Source organism: Polistes fuscatus, unplaced genomic scaffold (genome assembly GCF_010416935.1).
Source record: "Polistes fuscatus isolate 324 unplaced genomic scaffold, CU_Pfus_HIC Scaffold2, whole genome shotgun sequence".
Taxonomy (NCBI): domain Eukaryota; kingdom Metazoa; phylum Arthropoda; class Insecta; order Hymenoptera; family Vespidae; genus Polistes; species Polistes fuscatus.
Genome location: NW_025113096.1, coordinates 2322500 through 2343081, shown reverse-complemented (window position 1 = coordinate 2343081; position 20582 = coordinate 2322500). Strand labels below are relative to the sequence as shown.

Genomic DNA, 20582 nt, shown 5'->3' with positions numbered 1-20582 from the left:
TGACAATCCATCCGCGCGTAAGCACAAAGACAGACGTGCACGCGTGTTAGCTCGCGCACACGCCTATTCCGTCGATGTAGAGCGAATCGACGGACACGTACCACCAGGGACGAAGGGTTTCGTGCTACGGAAGCGGTTAAAAGGGGTGGAGAGACTGCTTCGGAGGCATCGTCGAGAGAGTTGAAAGAGGGAGAGAGAGAGAGAGAGAATACATACGTGTTCGGGATTACAGCGATCAATGCGGTAAGCCTTGTTTGTTTTGCGCTGGACCCATCCACACAGATACACATGAATAAGTCCGTGCTAACACATATGCGCAAACCGGAGACGCAAATCTATGGCATAGTCATTGGCGAACAGGCATTACTCTACGTTTCATTCATCGCCTTGAACTAGAATTGCCTCGAAGTCGAATCAAAAGATTGTCTACTAAATCTTCATCTTTTTTCCTTAACGATTGAAATCTCTCTTTCTCTCTTTCTCTAAAAGAAATTTAATGGTATTGGAAAGTTTTTTTTAGAATTTCTTCGGAATAGTGCTTACTGTAACGAGAGAGAGAAAGAGAGAGAGAAAAAGAGAAGGAATTATGTAATATTGATCAATATACCAAGAGGATGATTGTAGAACAGGACTTAATCTTTTAGCCAAACATGTTTTAATGTAACCATTCTAATTTTAAGATCCTCTGCGATATAATAATTATTCGATATAAACTTTCTCACTCGTTGAAAAATGTAGGGACAAAACAAAAAAGAAATCAGTAATTGATCATAACGATTCAACTTCTTTCAAAATTGACATTAACTGCATCGATTTTTTCTAAACCTTCGTATCAATGATATAACACACATTGATTTATATAACCGCGGTTATGCTACGTCGATCTGCGACCTTTTATTTTCTTTGTATTGCTGATCTTTATAGGAAAACTTGGACGATGGGAGTTTGTAAGAGAGGTCAACGATAAACTTATTGAGGAAGGAAGATGTAGAAAGAGAGGTGAACGAAAGAACAGTGAAAAGAAAAAATGAAAAGACAAAAAATAGAGTGTGGGAGAGAGAAAGAGAGAAGGAGAGTGAAGAAGATGAAAGAAGAGCGAGACGAGAAGCGAGAACGTTTACGGAAAATTGCACTTTGTAAAGAAAACTGAACCCTCGAGATTTCGACTTCTCATTTTGTATGTCCGAGAGCTATTCCTTCTTTCCCTTGGTGAAATGATACAAACGTTGGTGGTATGCTCACATATGCGGAACGTACTGAAGGAAGATCAGCCCTCTTCTTATCGGCTCACGATCAGCGGTCTGTAACTTGAACACGTACATAAATTCGCCTCGAGACATTGGATAGTCATTCTCATTGTACGTGGCTGAACTTTTTTTTGGAAGCTGCTGATACAACGGAAGATTGAGAAGTTTGGTTTATGTTTAACAAAGAGTTCCCGTAAGCACAAAGATAGCACGTTTATATTTGCGAAACAAGTCGCCTGTGAGATTTTGAGAACGTTTCTACGCGAATGTGTATCAAAGAAGATGTATTAGATTGATGTCCAGTAAGGAAATAGAGAAAGAAAGAAATAAAAGAAAGAGTCGGACTCGAACTGGGTATCTAGAAGAATGAAGCAGTACTCTCTTTTCTTGCAAAAATAAGAGAGAGAGAGAGAGAGAGAGAGAGAAAGTAGACCCTCATCCTATTTCGCTTTACCGTTTGGAAAGCGGAACGCGAGGTTAAATCATGGGGTGCGACCAATGGACCGGAAGGAAGAAAGAGAGTAAGATGGTGGTATAGAAAGGGCACCCCTTTCCATACCTCTTTCTTCAACTTCTTGCGGGAAAGTAGTAAGAAAGAATAAGAGATAGAAAGATCGCAAAGGTTCTCTCTCTCCACTGTCTCAAACCACTCGACCCTACTTATTTCAATAGCTTTCTCTTGCCTCGTTTGAATAAACTACGTCTACTGCTCGCACACACTTGCTTTCCCGTGGTGCCTACTTGTGTACTCGGTTATAAAATTTACACTTGCTCGAAGGCGCGAATGTATTCCACCCTACTCACCCACTCGTAAGCTCGTTACTTTTTTCAGATTATTCTTAATCATGAGACGAATCTTTTATATATATAAAAGATAACATCGTTTATACAAATCTATATAATCTTGTTAGCATATAATTAAACACGTATGTGTATATGTATATTTTTGTAGATCAATTTTTATTTTTAAAATCGATCATTTCAGGCTAATGCGAATATCCACAAAAAGGTCTAGCAGTTGCAGTGAATCGAATCGTAAAGCGTATATCGCACGCGATTAATTTTGTATTATATGCTCGCCGAAGTGACACAGGCAGCAAAAGTTTTTTACGAGATAGCTCGTTCTCTTTCGCAGCGAGGAACCGTATGGAAAATATTAGAACCAATGGGAACTGGGCCGCAAAATTTCTCGAGTCTGTCGGTGAAGTATTTATGGCGGTGCATGAACACCATCTCAGATCCTTCTATTCCCTTCGAAGCTATTCCTATTTCTTTTCACGTGTTTTTATCCAGATCCTATTGGTTCGTATTCCACCCGAGAAAAAGGACAAAAATAGAGGGAAAGAGTGTTGGAGGGAGAAATAAGGTACACAGAAGAAGGGTGATAACAAAATAAAGAAAAATAAAAGAAAAATAAAGAGAAAGGGGGAGAGGGTTAATTCGCAGTCTTGTTACTATCATGCAAGAGAAAACATAAAAACCTTATACAAGGCGTACCATCCTTCCGTTCCTTCTCTTTATCCTTTTTCTTTTATTTTTGGAAGCTCCGGTTGAAGTAGCGTCGGTATTCACACCTAATCTTTATCCGATATCTCGATTCACGTTTGTTGGTCGATGAACGCGATGAAGCGCGTGGTTTTCTACGATGCCTGTTAAAAAGAGAAGGAGAAAAAGACAATATGCAAAAGTAAATAGATTTTATACCCTTCGGGTCGTCTTTTATATCTTTGCAAAGAATATGTCACTGATTAAAAAGTGTGTCCAGTAAACTTATTAAACTGGAATAAAAACGATCGAATTAAAAGGATTGGTTAAAATGATTTTCTCTATAGTTCAGGAAGATAGAACAGTTTCCACGTAAAAAGAAATAACATTTTCTATACGCAGTATTACAAAGTAAAGAATAATTGGAAGAATCTGATACTTGATGAAAGAAAGAAATACAGAAAAATGAATGTTCAGTCAATAAAGCGCAAAGAAACGAAGTTGCAAATAAGAGTAGAAATGACTGAGAGCAAAAAGTATGAGTTTGCTACTATAGACTCGTATAATGTGAGAATGTCAATTCGAGTAGGACGAAGGTAAGATAAAAAAGAATAAGGAAAGGAAGATAGAGGATATTGTAAAGAGAAGAACAGAGAGAGAAAGAGAGAGAGCTCGGCAGCCATCTCTCAAACTTACGAAGCCGAGTATCCGGTGGATATTTTGCTGGATGTTTTCATATACACTCTAGGCACCGAGGGGGAAGAAGAGGCAGCACTCCGTTACTGTAAAACAGAGCATTATTATCCTTCTACTCCATTACCCAGGACACTACGGAGGCCGGGAAGCCGGCTGGAAGAGAGAGGATGCTATGGCAAAAACCAAAAACCCGGGCAACTACGGGCAAGGGCCATTGACTCCAACACTACCGCCTTTCAACCCTCGACGTGATTTATTTTTAGATTCTTGCTTTTCGACTTCCATCTCGCGTTCGAATACTTCGATATTGAAGTACTTTACTACTGCTCGGAGAAAAATTTCTTTTTCTTGACTTGCACACTCGGTTTTGATTATTTTTCTAACTTTATCACCTTCTTGTTATCCTTTTATCTATCATGATAAACTTATCATTGTCTTATAAAATAGGATCTTCTTTATATATGTTAGTAAATATTTCGTCGTTCTAAGTCATTCGTAGTATATTTGAAAATTTGGAAATCGATGTCCAGTGATCTTCTTTTATGAGTGAACGTAAACGCTCGAAACAGGACTACTTTATTCACGGTATTCGATATCGGCGTTGGCATGCGAACGGTTCTCCCTCTTGATTTAAACGTACTCTATTCACCGCACCCCTCTTTCATCATTATCCCGGTTATGGAGAATCATACGCCGGGTTGAGAACATACCTTTTATCGAGACGCGAATATCCGGGCATGAATTTCGCGATACTACATTTTTATTGGATCAAAATCGAAAGCCGCAAAGGGGTGGTGCTAGAACACATATCCGCTAATAATTAACGAGAGTTTTATAAAACGTTTGGGAAAGTGGTAGGGAGAAAGAAAGAAAGAAATGAATGAAAGAAAAATAGTCTCTAAAAACAACTTATGTAATTGTATATAACGTAAAAGACCTTTAAACATATAGTACTAGCGATCATAATGAAATTAAAACTAGACTGATTAAGAAGGACTTAATTACATGCTCTCGGTGAGGGTACCTCGAGATGCTTCAAAAAACTAACAGCTTCCGTAAGTGGCTTGGCTTACCTCATACTACAATTCCTCACACCTTCTTTCTCTCTCTCTCTCTTTTTCGTTCTTCAACCCTTAGTACCAGTTGCGACACCACGCGAAATGCCTTTCATGCTCGTGAAAAGTTTCTTGCAACATAGAATGAACAAGGTTGCCTTGAAATATTTCCAAAAATACAATACAATATCGGTATAGCTAGTAGTTCCCACAGAATCCCGTATCGAGAATCTAAGCGTATTTAAACCAAGCCAAGGAAGAAATATAGGAATGCTGTTTTCCTGTAGCCTGTGCGAACTATGTGAGGTGCTAGTAGAAAAGAAATATGAAGAAGAGGGGAACCCGACTACATGGCCACTTTTTTATATACTCGCTCGTGAAGGTTATGAACATGGTGTGGAGGCATATGAATAAAGTGGCCAACTTTTTGCCACGTATATCACCCTGGTAATGTTCATGCCGCTTTAAAGCTTTATATAGTACGTTTCGAGTCGATACAGCTACGGGCTCTTTGCAACAGCCTTAGTAGCTATGCTTCTTTCTTTGCGGTGCACGATACGAACGTTAAATAGTGTTTCTATGATCAAAGGCAAATGAGAAAACCTGAGAAAAAGGATCTTTTTACAAGATTGATGAATTGTAATTCGTGAATTTCGGATATCTATTCGGGATTATCTTGAACAAAAAATCGATGTTACAATTTTCAATCAATTTCATTGCGGAAATGGAAGATCTATCAAAGTTTCAAACAGTAATTCCTCGGACATGGACGCAAGCGCAAAAGTACAGATTTCGGCCACGTGGATCTCGACCACAATCGACTCAGCCTGCCAAGAGAGGCGTACCACTTAAGTATTTCGATAAAACTTGATCATGGGCGTTCCATTCGACTGGACACGATGCCAAAGTCTCCACCCCTTCACCTGACGATATCTACTATCGAAATTGAACGATTCATATTAGCTGTTATATCAACCGAAAATCTTCTAAATAATATTCCAAATATTTCGTGAATTTATAAATGAAAAATAAAATAAAATCGATACAAAAAATAACAGACCTATTCTAATAGTATACAAATTATCCCTTATGCAAGCCATTGTTCGAAACTAATAATTCAATAACCAACGATTCACCACAGAATGGCGCACGAATTCTTTATAATTGTAAATTAAAATGATTATAATTATATGATTGAAACAATTATAATTAATTAATAAATATTGTTATCTTGAAATACAGAAAACGCGTGAATATTTTTCAACTTTCAACTATTTGAACAAAAGTGATTGAACAAGAATAAAAATGAAAAGACATAGACAAAATGATTTTTTTTTTTCCAGTTAATGCAAATGTATTAAACAACCAGCGTTCGTATCATATCCGTCTTATAGTTTAGCCTTTATTCAAACGATTCGATTCGACGCACAATTAATCGGACTGTGATTCCCCGTATCCACGAGCGAGCACCCTCCTTTTATTTCCTCGCATCGCTGGATTTCGCGAATTTCTGCCTGCCGATCCCTTTCTCTTCTCTTCTTGAATTCATCCCTTCGGTCAAACAGCCCGTTCTCTCAGACCCAAGCCGATATCCGTCATCGTCGTCGTCGTCGTCGTCGTCGTCGTCGTCGGCCTGAATCTTCCGCATTACGTCTTTATGCGATCCTTTAAACCGTAGCCGAAGCTTCTTTTTTTATTCCCGAAGCCTAATCAAGAAGAGTAAACCTTGAGTGACGAGAGTGAGTAGTAACAGAGAACGAAGCGGTAGAACGAAGAGGGTGAGATAGACGGTGGAGGGTGTTACTGGGGTGAGTTAGAAACGAATCGATGCATTACCCAGAACAGTCGTTGACTCGGAATGAGGAGGGATTCGAGGGGATGAGGGAAGGGGGAGGGATAGACAGATGTATAGCAAAAGGAAATACGAGAGTGAAAAGAAAGAGCGAAAGTGCATGTGTACCTTTAGTGTGAGCAGGTATGCGTATGCGTGACGGTGTGTATTAGATGGAGAAGCAAGTGGAGATAGAATGAGGTAGAGAAACCGGTGTCTGAGAGGACCACGAGGACGAACAAGAAAAAGAAACGAAGAAAAATGGCTGGGGTAGACTATGGTTGTGATAGTAGTTGTGGTGGTGGTAGTAGTAGTGCTGGTACTACTGTAGTGTACGGTAGGGTAGTTAGCCAATCGCGCTCTAGAGCTACACCGGATGAATATCAATGAGGAAAAAGCCACCCATCGTTGCGTTTTACAATTTTCTTCGCTCTACGTTGCTGCCACTAGTGTCTGTCTGCGTGTTATTGTGTGAGCAGGTAGTACGTCCGTGTGTTCTCATAGTCATCGTCGTTGTCGTCGTTGTCGTCGTTGTCGCGCATATTTCTAAAACAGAGAAAGTAGTCTCTGTGGGCGAGCGTTTGTTTACCGATGGCTTGATTGAAAACGCGATTTTTCAACGTACAATCAATTTAGGCTCTTCGTCCTAACTTAAAAACAAAACGGAGTTAACCTTCGAATTGTTGCAGATAGAAAGTGAGTTTCACGATTATCTCGTAGTAGAAAAGTAACTTCCCTTTAAACAGAATATCTCTCTTTCTCTTTCATCTCTCATTTAACTATCTACCCACGAGTTCACGGAAGTCTGTCAAACCGAAACGTCGGACGATTCGTTTTCTCTTGAAGAATTCTTGAATCTCAATAATATCGAGTGCAGCAGAGTACAGTACGACCTTTTCCTAATGAGACGATTTCTCGAACTATACTTTAGTTAACGTTTTCTCACATTTTGTTAATCTTTCTTTTTATTTTTTTCTTTTATTATTTGTTTTTTGTTTTATTTGCTCATTTTTTATTTTGTCTCACACCGAATGCGCTTTATGTTTCTAATGACATCTCCGATTACGATACTTGCTCGTTCGACCAGAACTTCGTTCTTCCGACAAAATGATTTTGTTCGAATAGAATGTCACGTAGCGTAAATAGAATTTTACGTAGCGTGAATCGGGCTCGACATCACGAATAAAATAAAATCGAACGAACGAGCAATATGAGTCTTCGTTATAGCTGACTTTTTTATTTCATTAAAATTCGTTTAATGAAAGTGCCGCCGTTATATAGGAACGATCGTACGAATGGACGAACGAACGAAGAAATGCCGAGGCTAATAGGTGCTGCAAGTGTCGTTACGATGTTTAAAAAAAGAAAAGCTAGGTAAAAATAGGTAAAAAAAAAGAGGTCTGTGGAAAAATACGAACGGTCTATGCGCAAAACATCGACGATAACCCGAGTACGTGCTCCGCTATCCAACGCGATCTTAAGCCAGTAGTTTCGTAATGCTCTTTTCTAGTATTCGATACGACGATCGTACGAGGAGAGCTCGCGTAGAACGTTTTCCACTTTGAATCCAACTTTAATTTCCGTCGCGTGATCAATATTAAGCTTTCTTCGACGATGTTCGTTACCTATATACCAATGGCTTTGTGTCTGTTAGCTTCTCAACAAAGCCACGGATGTAGTCTAGAATGAATTACTCGACTCGATTTTTCATCCATTTTAATTTTCTTTCTACTTGTAGGTATATACTATACTACATATAAATATTCATTGTTATAATGTTCATCTACATTAACGCACAAATATGATATATTAATATTCTAATTTGTAAATGTATTTCTTGTTTATTACAAGAAACACTATTAACCTATTTTTTGAAATTATTAAAAAGATTATTTATTTTTCTTAAAATATTTGATTAGATATTAAAAGAAATTTCTTTAAAAAGACTCGAGTAATACATATTACGAAAGTAAACAGGCTTTATCGATCAAATTTATTACGCGCAAATAAGTTTTCGTTATTTAGAAAAGTAACGTCGATGTAGTCTAGTGACTACTAGAAACGACTCGGTACTATCATTATGTACACTTAGAGGCTAAATCTGCGCCGCATTAAACGAATTTACGCTGCAGTAGAGTCCTTGCAATTACGTGTATACTGCAGGATTACAAGAGCGTCGCTTGTACACCTTAAACGAAGTGCCACCAATATAAACGTACGCTACTCCTTGTTCCCTTTTTCAATGGTGCATTGTATCGTACGCATTTATAGCGTAAAATTAGTTTAGAATATACGTTTACGTAACTTAAATTAACACTATCTCTATTTGAATCACCGCATAAATGATGTTAAAACTAGAGAAAGACTGAAAAAAAAAAAAGAAAAAACAAAATAAGAAAAGAAAAATAAATTCAGCAGAAAAAGAGGAAGATAATTTTTCTTGTTAAGATTTCTTATCTGCTTAATATGTCCGTTTTACGACAATGTACGTAGTCAGGAAAGACCGCAAAGGAAACGGAAAATCGAGCCACGCCGTTTTTCTCGTAGGAAACCACGACAGTCTCGAAGTCGTATGGAAGAGAAGGTTATTCTCCAAAAACAGTCTTAAAAAAAAACGAGATTCTATCGATCTGTAACGTTGCTCGGAAGATAAAAGGGTCCTGTAGCTCGTGCCGAGGATTTAGAAGAAAGCACGGCAGCCTCTCGAGAAGACGAATCGACCTTCGAAAGACAGTCTTTCGATTCTTCCTTCAATCCTTTCTTTTTCTTCTTCTTCTTCTTCTTCTTTGCTATTCTCTTTCTCGGTGATCTGTCAATCGACGCGAATTTCTTTGAATCCAACCAGTGATTTATATATTTCTCTTACTGTCTCGAGCAAAACTAAATACATGATTATAAATTCTTTTATGAAATTAGGAAAAAATGCTAGGTTTAGTTATTTTAATTATGTAATTACACTCGAAGAATCAACGGCCTAGTCACGTTTGATTATTAATCTCTGTTAAACTACAAAAATCAAGCAACGTGGATAAGGTGACTAAAATAGATGATTGACCCGTTCGGAAAAACAAAAATTGTGTACTGTTGATTCCAGAGAAGCGTTTAAAACAGCGCGTTCTTTTTTGTAATATTGGATAGGTATGAGATGTTATTCGTAGAGAATTTATACTCGAACCGGTAAAAAGAAAGAGTAAACAGATGAATTATTCTCGAAGAAAAATAAAATAAATCGTTAATTAGTAGGTTACGCGATTAAAGATGAAGAAGTTTAACTTCTATCTCATCTTATTTTTTTTTCTTTTTTCTATCGTAATCAAATAGAAATTAGTATCGGATAAAAAATAAAATCTTTCCTCGAAACGTCGTCACGCATTTTGCAATGAATGAATTGAAATAAAGAAAACTTACTGGATGGCTGGCTCTTTTTAAAGGATAAAAATAAAACTATCTAGCGTCGCGAGGAAAGCGGCAATGAAATAAGACGCGTCGTGAGTGCAGCTTTATCCAGAATGATCCCTTACCGGAAGCTTATCTCTACATTTACCGAGCGTATGCGAAATGCGAATCGCGCTAGGATATTCCTTGCAGAGAATACCTTTTACTTCGTTGCATAAATATATACATGGAAACGTACATACATATATACGCATGCACTCAAGTGAATGTGTACGCCGCTTGTGAAACTAAATCAAAGAATCCCGCGGATTTACCGACGTGCAATCCCGGGTTAGCCGCGAATGCGCACGATTCTCCGCGTAACCTTCAACGAAATATTTCTTGGTGGCGTGCTTCAGATTGAATAGAGAAGCTTGTTCTTCTTCTCTCTCTCTCTCTCTTCAAGACGAAGAACACCTCCCGCGAACGCAAACCACTTCTTCTCTCTTGAGACATTACCGATCATCATTCGACCTCTTTTCTTCTTTCCCTCGTAACTTTCCAAAGCATTTCTCGTTATCGTTTCTTATCTTCGTCTACGAGTCTTCCTAGAAGAAGCAAAAAATTATTGACTGAAATGAACTGAATTGAATGATTGACTGATTATTGAAAATTATTGATTAATAATCGTCCATTTATTTTCAGAAGATATAAAATATACTCGGTAATACTCTTATCTGTTCTGGATGTAATAATAATTGAATGTGAAATTAACGAAAAAATGAAAGCATTAAAAACATCGCACAATACACAATTTTGTAGAATTTATTTAAGAAAAATATTAATGACATAAAGATTATTCTGATAAAGAAACATTGACGTGAAAATAATAAATGACTTTCAAATACTCGAAGAGAGTAAGTATTATAATTCTACGAGTTTCTTGCTTTATCATGCATCACGAAACAAGATCAATGCTCTTGTTCATTTCGCCATTGCTCGTTGAAGTTAAAGTTAAAGTTAAAGTTAGAAAGAGAGAAGGAGAGAGAGAGAGACAGAGAGGGAGAGAGAGAGAGAGAGAGAGGAATGTAACGAAAGAGATAGAGAGATAGAGAATAAACTTCCTTCTTCGTGGAAGGTCCACAACACAAGATTTCTTCTAGCTTCTTCCTTGCTCGTTTGTTATCGTTCGTTACATCGTGTTATCGAGCGCTATCGCTGAGAGAGTTCTCGTTCCAGCATCTCTCTCGTCGATTTCATCGATCAAACCCTACCGTTGCTCGTATCCGTCCATCTTCTATACCAGGCTCGTTCACTGTCGCGACGAAACGGTAAAGACGATAAAGCTTCGTGAGCCCAACGACAACGACGACGACGACGACAACGAAGACGAGGACGAAGAAGTAGACGGGGAAAAGGGACGGTAATGAAATTTGATAAAGTTATGCCGCGAGGCTTTGTCGTTGTCGTCCTCGTAAAGAAATACACAAGATGGAAAGGGAAGAGATATAGAAAGAGAGAAAGATGAAGAAAACGTGGAGACAAGGAGAACGTATAACCCTGGGATGAAAAGAAAAAGAAAAATACAGAAAAATAGAGAAAAATAGTGAAAGAGACAGAGAGAGAAAAAGGTTTACGCTTCACGCTACTCTCGCTCAGTACATCGCAGGTCTCCTCCTCTCTATGACCCTTTATACGATTCTCGCTTGCTGGTTCTATCGTTCTCGCCTTTATAGTCGTCGTTGTCGCGTTCTCTTCTTGGTCGTAGGCGCGCGACGAAGCGAACACCATAAGCGTGTAACTGTCTACTTGCGTGAATGAAGTTGTCTAACGTCGAGACACGAAGTCCTCAGGAGTTAAACGCTTTTCAACGACGACTATGATGACGACCACGATGATAATACACATCAGCCGAAGCGTGCGGAAAACGAGAACGCTTGAGAAAAGTTACTAGAGAAAATAGAAAAATATACTTAGAAAATAGAAAAAAGAGAGAATGATATTATGACAAGATAACGATTCATATGAAACTATTCTATCTGTCCTTTCTCGACATTAAGGATCAACATTCAACTTGGCAAAATGGCCGACTGTCGACTTCCGTCGTTGACTTTTGTTTTTCGTTTCTCGCCTCGTTGTAAGCACAACGTGCTAACTCTCGTAAAAATCCTCCTTCTCTTTCGATTTTCCATCGAGCTAACCGAGAGCCTCTTTCTTTTTTATTTTTTTTTTTTATATTATTTTTCCCTTTTCTCTCAATTCTACTCTCTAGTAGACTTTTACGCTCGTTAAGAAAAGTCTCACGAGAACTAGTGCATTTTTGAATATAATGGCGGAGCGTAGATAAAAAGTAAGCGTTCTTCAATTTTTTAACATACAAAAAAAAGAGAAACACGGTACGGTTTAATTTATTAGGATAAGAGAATTGGAAAAAAAAAAAAAAAGAAAGAATAAACATTAAGAGCGTATCCCTGTATTTCCCTCGTTTATCTTTTCTTCTATTTTTTTTATATCCTTGTTTTCTTTCTTCTGCCAATTAGAATATCGAGACGATAAATGAACACGGGAGAGTTTTTGGCAGACGACTAAAAGATCATGTCGTCTCTACCCGCTGGCTTTGTCGGCGTATGTATGATAAAGTTTTTGCTTAAAAAGTTCCTGCCCGTTTAAGATATTCCAGTCTGGTATGGCTAGGGTTGGCTAAAGTACCGTGGATAGGAGAAACCGGCCGGGCCACTCTCCTGATATCCCTTGGGATGAGACGTTACGTTTCGCCGTACAGCAGCCCTCATTCTTATCTCGTCCTTACCCTGCACACGCTCCGAAAAAGACTCCCCGTGAATCGCTATTCTTTCGTCCATAACTATAATCTTTTTCAAAATTCTATTTCCATCCAATCGCGCGCGCGCGCGAGCTCGAAAAAGCGATTACTTTTATTCTATAAAATAGTTAAATCTATATATCCCGCCATACTTATTTGAAATAAGTTCGATTTTTTGGGGGGATGGAGCTGGCCGGAGAAGTTCGAAAACGTCTGATCTGCCGAAATGCAAGAAAATGTCTCGCCGCGAAGGAGGAACATTACGACAAACATACCATGGTATTCTACACCCCCACTATTTGATATAATCTATATGTTTTGTCGTCGGGTAGCGTTACGGTCGTTTTGGTACACTAGGACCAGGATAAAGTGAGACAGAGTTGAGAGGGAAAGAGGGTAGAGCTAGTAGCCAGGAGTAGAGACCGGGAATTGTAATCGCGAAGGTGTACTTCGAGGTAGAACCTCCTCTTTGCCAAGCGGTAGCTCTCGTACGGCGACACCGTATCTCGAAGTTCAATGTTTGCTCAGCTTGATTCATACCCCATAGCCCACCCTTGCATTGCCGTTCTATTTCTCTTTCCTTCTCTCTCTTTCTCTCTCTCTCTCCCTCTTTCTCTCCCTCCCTTTCTCATCCTATGTGACCCTTTGCTGAATGTATCTGCCTACTTCTGTTCTTTCTGTCTCTGTCTTTCTCTTTCTCCCTCTTTTCGCGTGTCTATCCTATCGTCTCTTTTCCTCTCACCTCACTTCTCTTCTTCCTAGTGTGCACGCGTTTGTGTGCATAAGTGTATACACATATAAGTGCGCAAAAATACGTGGACTATTTCATATACTAACGCACATGTGCGTACCTGTACGTTATCCAGTACGCAAGGTCGTGTGCTTCTGGGTTCCAGGTTCCTATAAAGTTTACTCAAGGGACCCTTGTTGGATTGCCAAGTACAATATTCGCATAACGTTAAGTTCGAAATGGTTCCGTGTTGAACAAAAACGAGAGAGAAGAGAGGGTGGGAGAGAGAAGCCTTAAATGTGGCCCTAGTAGCAGAGCGTCTCCCTCGAAAGCCAATTAAACCTCTTTCTCTTGGACCCTTTTGTTTTCGAACGAGCTATCCTGCGTACGACGTAGGTATGGTGTCTATCTTCCTTCCTTTCTACGATGATATATCCATATGCGATAAAGTGCTGGTATATTTATATACTTTGGCACGTTTGCTCGATGGCGAAAAAAAAAAAAGAAACGTTAAAAGATCACGGCATTGGAAAGCACGTTTAATGGACGAATGATCTCTTTGACCGATGAAGAAGAAGAATTTGAGGTACAAACTAGAACATTTTCAATGCGTTTAGGGGTTCTTGAAGAACGAGGGAGAAGAGAGAATAGATGACGTGTCATGAATGAACAAGTGGAGAGGGTTTGGAAAGAAGAGGGATGACGAAAGAGAAAGAAAGTGCGAGAGCGAGAGAACAAGTCGCGAGCTTAATTCAACAAAATTAAGGAACGCCAATTATAAGTTGACAATTTGTCGAGAAGTCAAGGCCAACACGGAGGGGAGTGAATAAAGACAAAAGGACGTTTGCCTTCCGATCGTTTGTACTTTCTCTTTCTTATTCTATCCAAACGAACTCTCCCCCAGTTTCTAACAATGAGATCGATTCGATCGTTTACCGCGTTTACCCGGGCCCTTCTTTTCGAATCATCTTCCTTTGACTAATAATTATGAATTGCTTGACTTCTATTAAAAGTCCTTCGATCTCGATGAACGTTTTAATTATGCGATCAAAGAAGGGAACAACGCGTCTCCTTAATTATTCATTCTTTCAATTTTACGATGGAAATGAATTAATTAGCTCATTTCCTTTTCTTTTTTTTTTTTTATCATCCACTCTATCGATTCATTTTACTTTTTTTTAATTTTTTTATTATCACTACCATTTACTTATTATCTCCATCTCGATCGTTGCTGTTTCCAATGATTAGTGACACACGATAGATCTTTACGAGAAAAGATAGACAGCAAAGCGGTCCAGCATAAGAAGCTACGTTGTAGGTAATAAGAAAATTTAAGGACAGGCCACGGTATCATTTGTCATTGTCAGCCTGACCTAGGAATGGTGCAGAACAGCGTACAGCGTCGCTCTCTTTCTATGCTTTTAACAATATTGTACATCACGTGGCCAACATCGTTCTTCTTCTTTCTCTTCTCTCCCTTTGTTCCTCCTTCCCTTTAACACCGAGTTCGCTCGCACTCTCGACTCGCTAGACAATGTGTCTTTATATACTAAGTAAAGCACAGTCACCAATGACTCAACTTTTATACAAGACCACAAATTCACTCTTAACTTTTCGGGTTTTATTTAAATTTTCAAATCCTTCGAACGAGATCTAAATTAAATATCTTAAGAATCGCGTCTACTTCTTGCGTAAAATGATGATTTATACACTATTTTATTAAATAAACTAGGAAAATAGTCGTGTATTATATTTTTCATTTCAGGTAAGATCGGCGATTCGTGGAAGATGATACGCGTCTACAAATACAATTCGTATCCGCACACAACACAACGCGTGGTGGAGTTGTCCATCCTAATTCGAAGTAAGTTTTATCGAAGGTATATTACATTTATTCGAAGATACATAAGTTTCTATCACGTTAGGTATTTCATGGATAAGTTTTTAAACAACATTTATGCCAAGAAAAGTAGTGTAAAATCCTTTTGAAAAAATACTTTAGCGTTGCCGAAAGTACTTTATTATAATAATAAAACAGTTTAGAAATTTTCTACAACATACCTCTGGTCAGGCGGAAATAAAGAGTTAAACGAGAGATGCGTTTCTAACTTTGAAACTAGATGAAACTTTATTAGGATCTGACTGGATATTACAACTGTAATTTTAATCCAATTTACGAGGTATTACAGGAGAGTCGAGCGCAGACTCTGTATCAAGTTCTCTATAATAACAAGTTATGAATATGATCTTCTTGGATCTTTTTGGACCATTGCGGCTTTTTGTTTTTTATAACTTTTACTAAAACTTCGATATGAGCTAGCTGAATATTCATGAACTCAGGCTTTATTACGCGAATAGCATTATCGTTCTTCTCTTGGGAGTGCAGCATAAGGACTTAAATCACACAGCCGTTTGTATATATTGCTTAACTTAGGTTTATAACGACGTTAATTATACTTCCCAATACGATTTGCATAATAGCTATATGCAACCGTATCTTTAGTCGACGTCTTTTATCTACGCACAGAAAGAAAAAAAGAAATACTAAAAAGGAGAAAAAGAAAAGAAATGATACATAGCCCCACTAAAGAAAAGGAACTCTTCGTTTGTGAACTCAACGAGATCGTTTGTCAAGCAAGTGTCGTATTTTTAAATTCCAAACATTATATTAGATTCGACGCTAGATCCATAAGCCGGATAAAGTTAAGCCCAGTTTAACTTCGAAATCCCTGTGGCTGATTGGATAATGTTGAAGTTAAATCAAGTTTATCTTTCCTCCCGAACTGTCTAGAATATAACCATATAACAGAGAATATTTAGATAAAAGTTTGTTAGTAAAGAAGTAGTACTAATCCGTGCAATTTGGTTTCTACTTTTCTCGCAATATTAAAAATACAATTGTGATATCTACATATTATCATGACACACGCACGTGATAAAAATGTTTCAATAATGGCCAAGAATTAAAGAAAAATTTATCTTGTACAAATGTATAGATGGCTCTGACATTAATTGATTATCACGCGTACATACGATTCAAGATGAAGTACAATAAATTGATCTACCTATTCGATTCTGGCTTGCATTGCCATTTCATTTGACAACGGCCAACAACCGATAATAGAGCGCAACCGCGTACGCCAGTGGATAAGGACGGTAAGGGTGAAAACCGACCTTGTGCACCTGCCCGCTCCCATGTTCGATTAGCGATGAATTATCCCCGACGAAGCTCCCCTATTCGTGATTCTACCTGTTGGTTCTAATCTCGGCTCTATCTAATTCGTTCTCATTAATACTCTAGAAAGGTGTTTTTCCTCTCCTCGCCAGAGTATGTGAGAGAAAGAGATAAATGTCCCGACGTGATTACCTTTTTTTTTCTTTTAATAAAACAAAATAAAACTCAAAATTGCGTTAAACATTTATTTCTTGATTGAACGAGATTGTCAATACAGTACAATTCGACGTACGAGCATTTAAAAAACAATTAGTATTATATTATATAGAACTTGTTGAAATCGATTATTGATGAATTTCTTGCTTTGTCATACGTTGTAAAATAAAAGTTACGTCGAGGACTGAAGGAAAAAGGGTTATGTTCGACGTTGAAGAGGAAGACACCCAAATAGACAGATATAACACGGATATCAAGTTTCCGCTTTTGTAGTAATAGGCCCAACGTTATGACTACAGTTATGTCGTTTTATATATTATAATAAAAGCGGTTGTGACCCGGCAGTATCATGTCGCTTGTACAAGAGTACAATGTCTTTATCTTTACGAGACCCTAATGTTTTTAATTTCATGACGGATTATCGTAAACGAAACGAATGTTCCTCTTGCGACTACATTTTATCTCTTTTCTCTCGTTTTCTTTATATCCCATTTTTTTTTTTTCTTTTCTTTTCTCTTTTAGGCAGTTTCGACATAGTGCTAGTCGATGGTTTTCAGCCTCACTTTGTTAACGGACGCGTGTAAAACTTGCCTCTCCGCCCACGAGTTAAATATTAACCGTTTCGTGATAAACGGTGTCGAACTCAAACCACCCCCTCTACCTAGGTGACTTTTTTATGCCGAACCCCCGAGGTCTACGTCATAGTCAACTCACCCCCCTCCCCCCCTTCGTCCCCCCTCACCATTCCCCTTTCCCCCGTCCCACCTGCAATTTCGTAAGCGACAAATTGGCTGGTAGAACGCGACATCGATCGTTGCTTCCCTTTTTTCGTTCGCGATGACAAAGCCGGCCGTGTGCGCGAATTTTTAATTACAACGCCGCTCTTCGATTCATTCCTACTACATTCGCTATTGTCTCGTACGTAAATTTGAATATATCTATTCTTTTTAAATCGCATAGGTATATAAATTTTGATCAACGTCACGAGAACATTTTCAGAAATAATAATTTATTATCCAAAAATTGTCTATTATCCTTCGCATAATCGGGAAGATTTTTGGTCGTATTTTTGATCCTAAAATTTCTATCAAAGATTTATTTATCTATCGACAATCGAGTAACGGCTATTGTTTATATGACAATAAAATTTAATAGCAGTAAAAGTTAATACTAACTTTACCGTCCTGCTTTGATCGTTATCATTGGCGTTGCTTTAATACGTATGAACTCTAAAGTTTATAAGTTGTAGACGAGGTTTAGAAAGTTGCAGCTGTTATGTACACGGGGATGGTACTGTATGGAACATAGGATAAGAGAGCTAGCCCAAGCAGAGGTATATTCTGCATAGAGCAAAGAGAAAACAACACGTTTATTCGACGCTAGTACATTCATCGTTAGCATGGCTGTAGTTTAACGTTTAAATTACCTTGCACCCGGAGTTATTCACTGTAGTGGGGCATTACATAACGACGAATAAATAGTTTTGCGTTTGTGTATATGTATGTGTCGTGAGAGCAAGACAGCGAGAGAAATACCTATATGAATATGGAGATAACGCATTGTCGGTCATGAATTTTTGTCGAAGGTTAAATTTTTACATACGCCCACGGAGATATACGCATCGAATAATTTATCCTGTTCGTGGTAGAGAAAAAAGAAAGGAAACTTAATGCAGCGTCTAGGTGGAATTAAACGTACCCGATGTTAGGGAATATATTTATACAAGCGCGCAAGAAACCGTTGTCAACGGTGAATAAGCAAAGAAATATTCAGCGAATATTTTCTCGGCAAGTACAAACTTTCGTTAACGTCTTAATTGCTCGCTACGAAATAATATCTTTTTTCTTAGGAAAAAACGAACTTTTACAAAAGTACAGGCATAATCACAAGTGTTTTGTGTTTATTGACCGTAAAAATAAAGAAACCGTAGGCGACAAGAGGAAAAATATATTTTTAAAAAAAGAAAGAGGGAGAGGGAGAAGGAGAAAGAGAGAGAGAGAGAGAGAGGGGAGTGGCGTTCGAATTTCATGTACACTAAAATTTCTTTCCCTCGAACTATTTTCAAATGAATTCCTCGGTGGACTCGCACGAAGCACATTGAATCGTCCGCCGATGAATGCCGCACTTTTGCCGGTCGTTAGAGCGACAATTAGAGCGCGGTAATAGAATTCATTCAGGACGACAAAATTTGTACATAGAACGTACACGTACGTATATATAATACATATGCACACGTGCAATACTTTTTTATACATTTATATCATAAAAGGTCCAAGCCATCACTCGCATCATCATTGGCTATTCGTTTGCAAAACGTACTATCTGCTTCTCTCTCTCTCTCTTTCTCTTATTGTAAAAGCCGCTTAATAAAAAGAAAAAAAAGGACAAAAAAAAGTAGAAACGAAAAAAGAGGAAGGAAAAATATAAGGAAAAAAAAATATAAAAAAGAAGCAGGAAAAGGAATAACAAGTTTCGAAGAGCCGCGATACGCCAATTGAAATAAGTCTATTGAGTTGGTACCTGTAATTCATGCACCTTGAAGCTTCCATCGGTGGGTAGGTAAGCTTCTTTTCCATCCCCTTACACATGACAGGGATCGCGGTGGTAAGCGGCCACGTTTCTGTGTGGCGTATTTCAGAAAGATAAGCGCGACGCCCACGCTGTAGACGTCGTCGTCGTCGTCATCCTACTTTTTCTACTTTTTCTGTTTTCTTTCTTTTTCTCCTCCTTCTCCCTTCTTCTACCCCCCGCCCCTCTTTCTTCCTCCGCCCCTTCTCTATCGTTCTCTTTATCTCTTCCTTCCACGGTCTCGCTCTCTTCTACTTATTCACTTTCTCTTTTGGCTCCCTCTTTTTACTCTGGCAACCTCGTGCCGTGATGACGCTGAAAGGTCTTTTCCTGCGCGCTCAAAGGGAAGGTCCCATGAAAGAATCATATCCAGATCGATTATAAAAATAAAGACGGCATTAAATTGCAAATTACTGGTTCTCCACTCGCCTGTGAAGTATTCACCGTGAACTTTTCTTTAACATAGTAAAAATAATCGAATGATGACAATATAAATAAAGACTTTCTTTAATATTTTCTTCTTCTTTGAAGTTTTTCAATGATTCTTTCAAAAATAGACATAATATATATGTTATATAAAACAATAAAAATAGATAGCATCGTCTTGATATACTCAAAATGATCACACTTATAATACAACCGTATGATTTGTTATAATGAGAGAAATAAACGTCTTTAAACCATCTTGGAGAAAATTGGCAAGCATCCGGTTACTTAAAAAAATCAAAAAGGAGGGAGCCCACTCAACGAGATCGATCCTCGAACGTTTTACTTAGCAATAAACCATAGCCTTAATCTTTCAAGCAAAGAGAAAAAGTCTGAAGGTCGGTAGGAAAGGAAGAAGAGATCCCACGACGTATAACTTTGGCCCAAGGGCAAGATAAAGGAATAGCAAGAGAAGAAGAGAAAGGGTGTAAAGAGATAGAGAAGGTCCACGTAGGAATAAGGGTACGACGTGCGCGGAGGGGTCGACTACCTCGTGAAATAACAATTCGGTTTCGATCGTCGAGGAGTCTGGAAATTTTCATCTCCGCCCCGAGGCACGAGACGTTGCCGGTGGGTGGTTGTCGAGAGAGCTCGAGAAGGGGTGCCGTACGTCCGTCGTAGAGAGGGGCTGATTCGACGGTCGGTGGTGGGTAAGGAGAGAACCGCTCACAGAGAGGGTGAGAAGGATGAAACCGAGCGAAATGGCGAGAGTGAGAGGAGACACAGAGGAATGGGTAAAGAGAGGTAGTTGTAGTAGAAGTAGTAGTAATAGTTGTAGTAGTAGTAGTAGTAGTAGTAGTAGTAGTAGTAAAACGGAGAAAGAGAAGGAGAGACAGAGATAGAAAGAGAGAATGAGAGAGAGAGAGAGACGTAGAGAGGAAGAGAGAGAGAGAGAGA

At 38.5% G+C, this 20582-nt stretch overlaps 1 protein-coding gene across 8 annotated transcripts in view; it reads left to right on the top strand.

Annotated features, from left to right (window-relative positions):
- LOC122516702 (nucleolysin TIAR) overlaps nt 1-20582 on the top strand; it is a 401875-nt gene that overhangs the window by 49311 nt on the left and 331982 nt on the right. For 2 of the 8 annotated variants that reach the window (XM_043634736.1, XM_043634737.1), the window contains exon 2: nt 15006-15104. The exons of the other annotated variants lie outside the window; for them this stretch is intronic. The gene's annotated coding sequence lies outside the window, so the exon portion shown is untranslated. The remainder of the gene's footprint in view (nt 1-15005; nt 15105-20582) is intronic. 8 annotated transcript variants of the gene reach the window in all.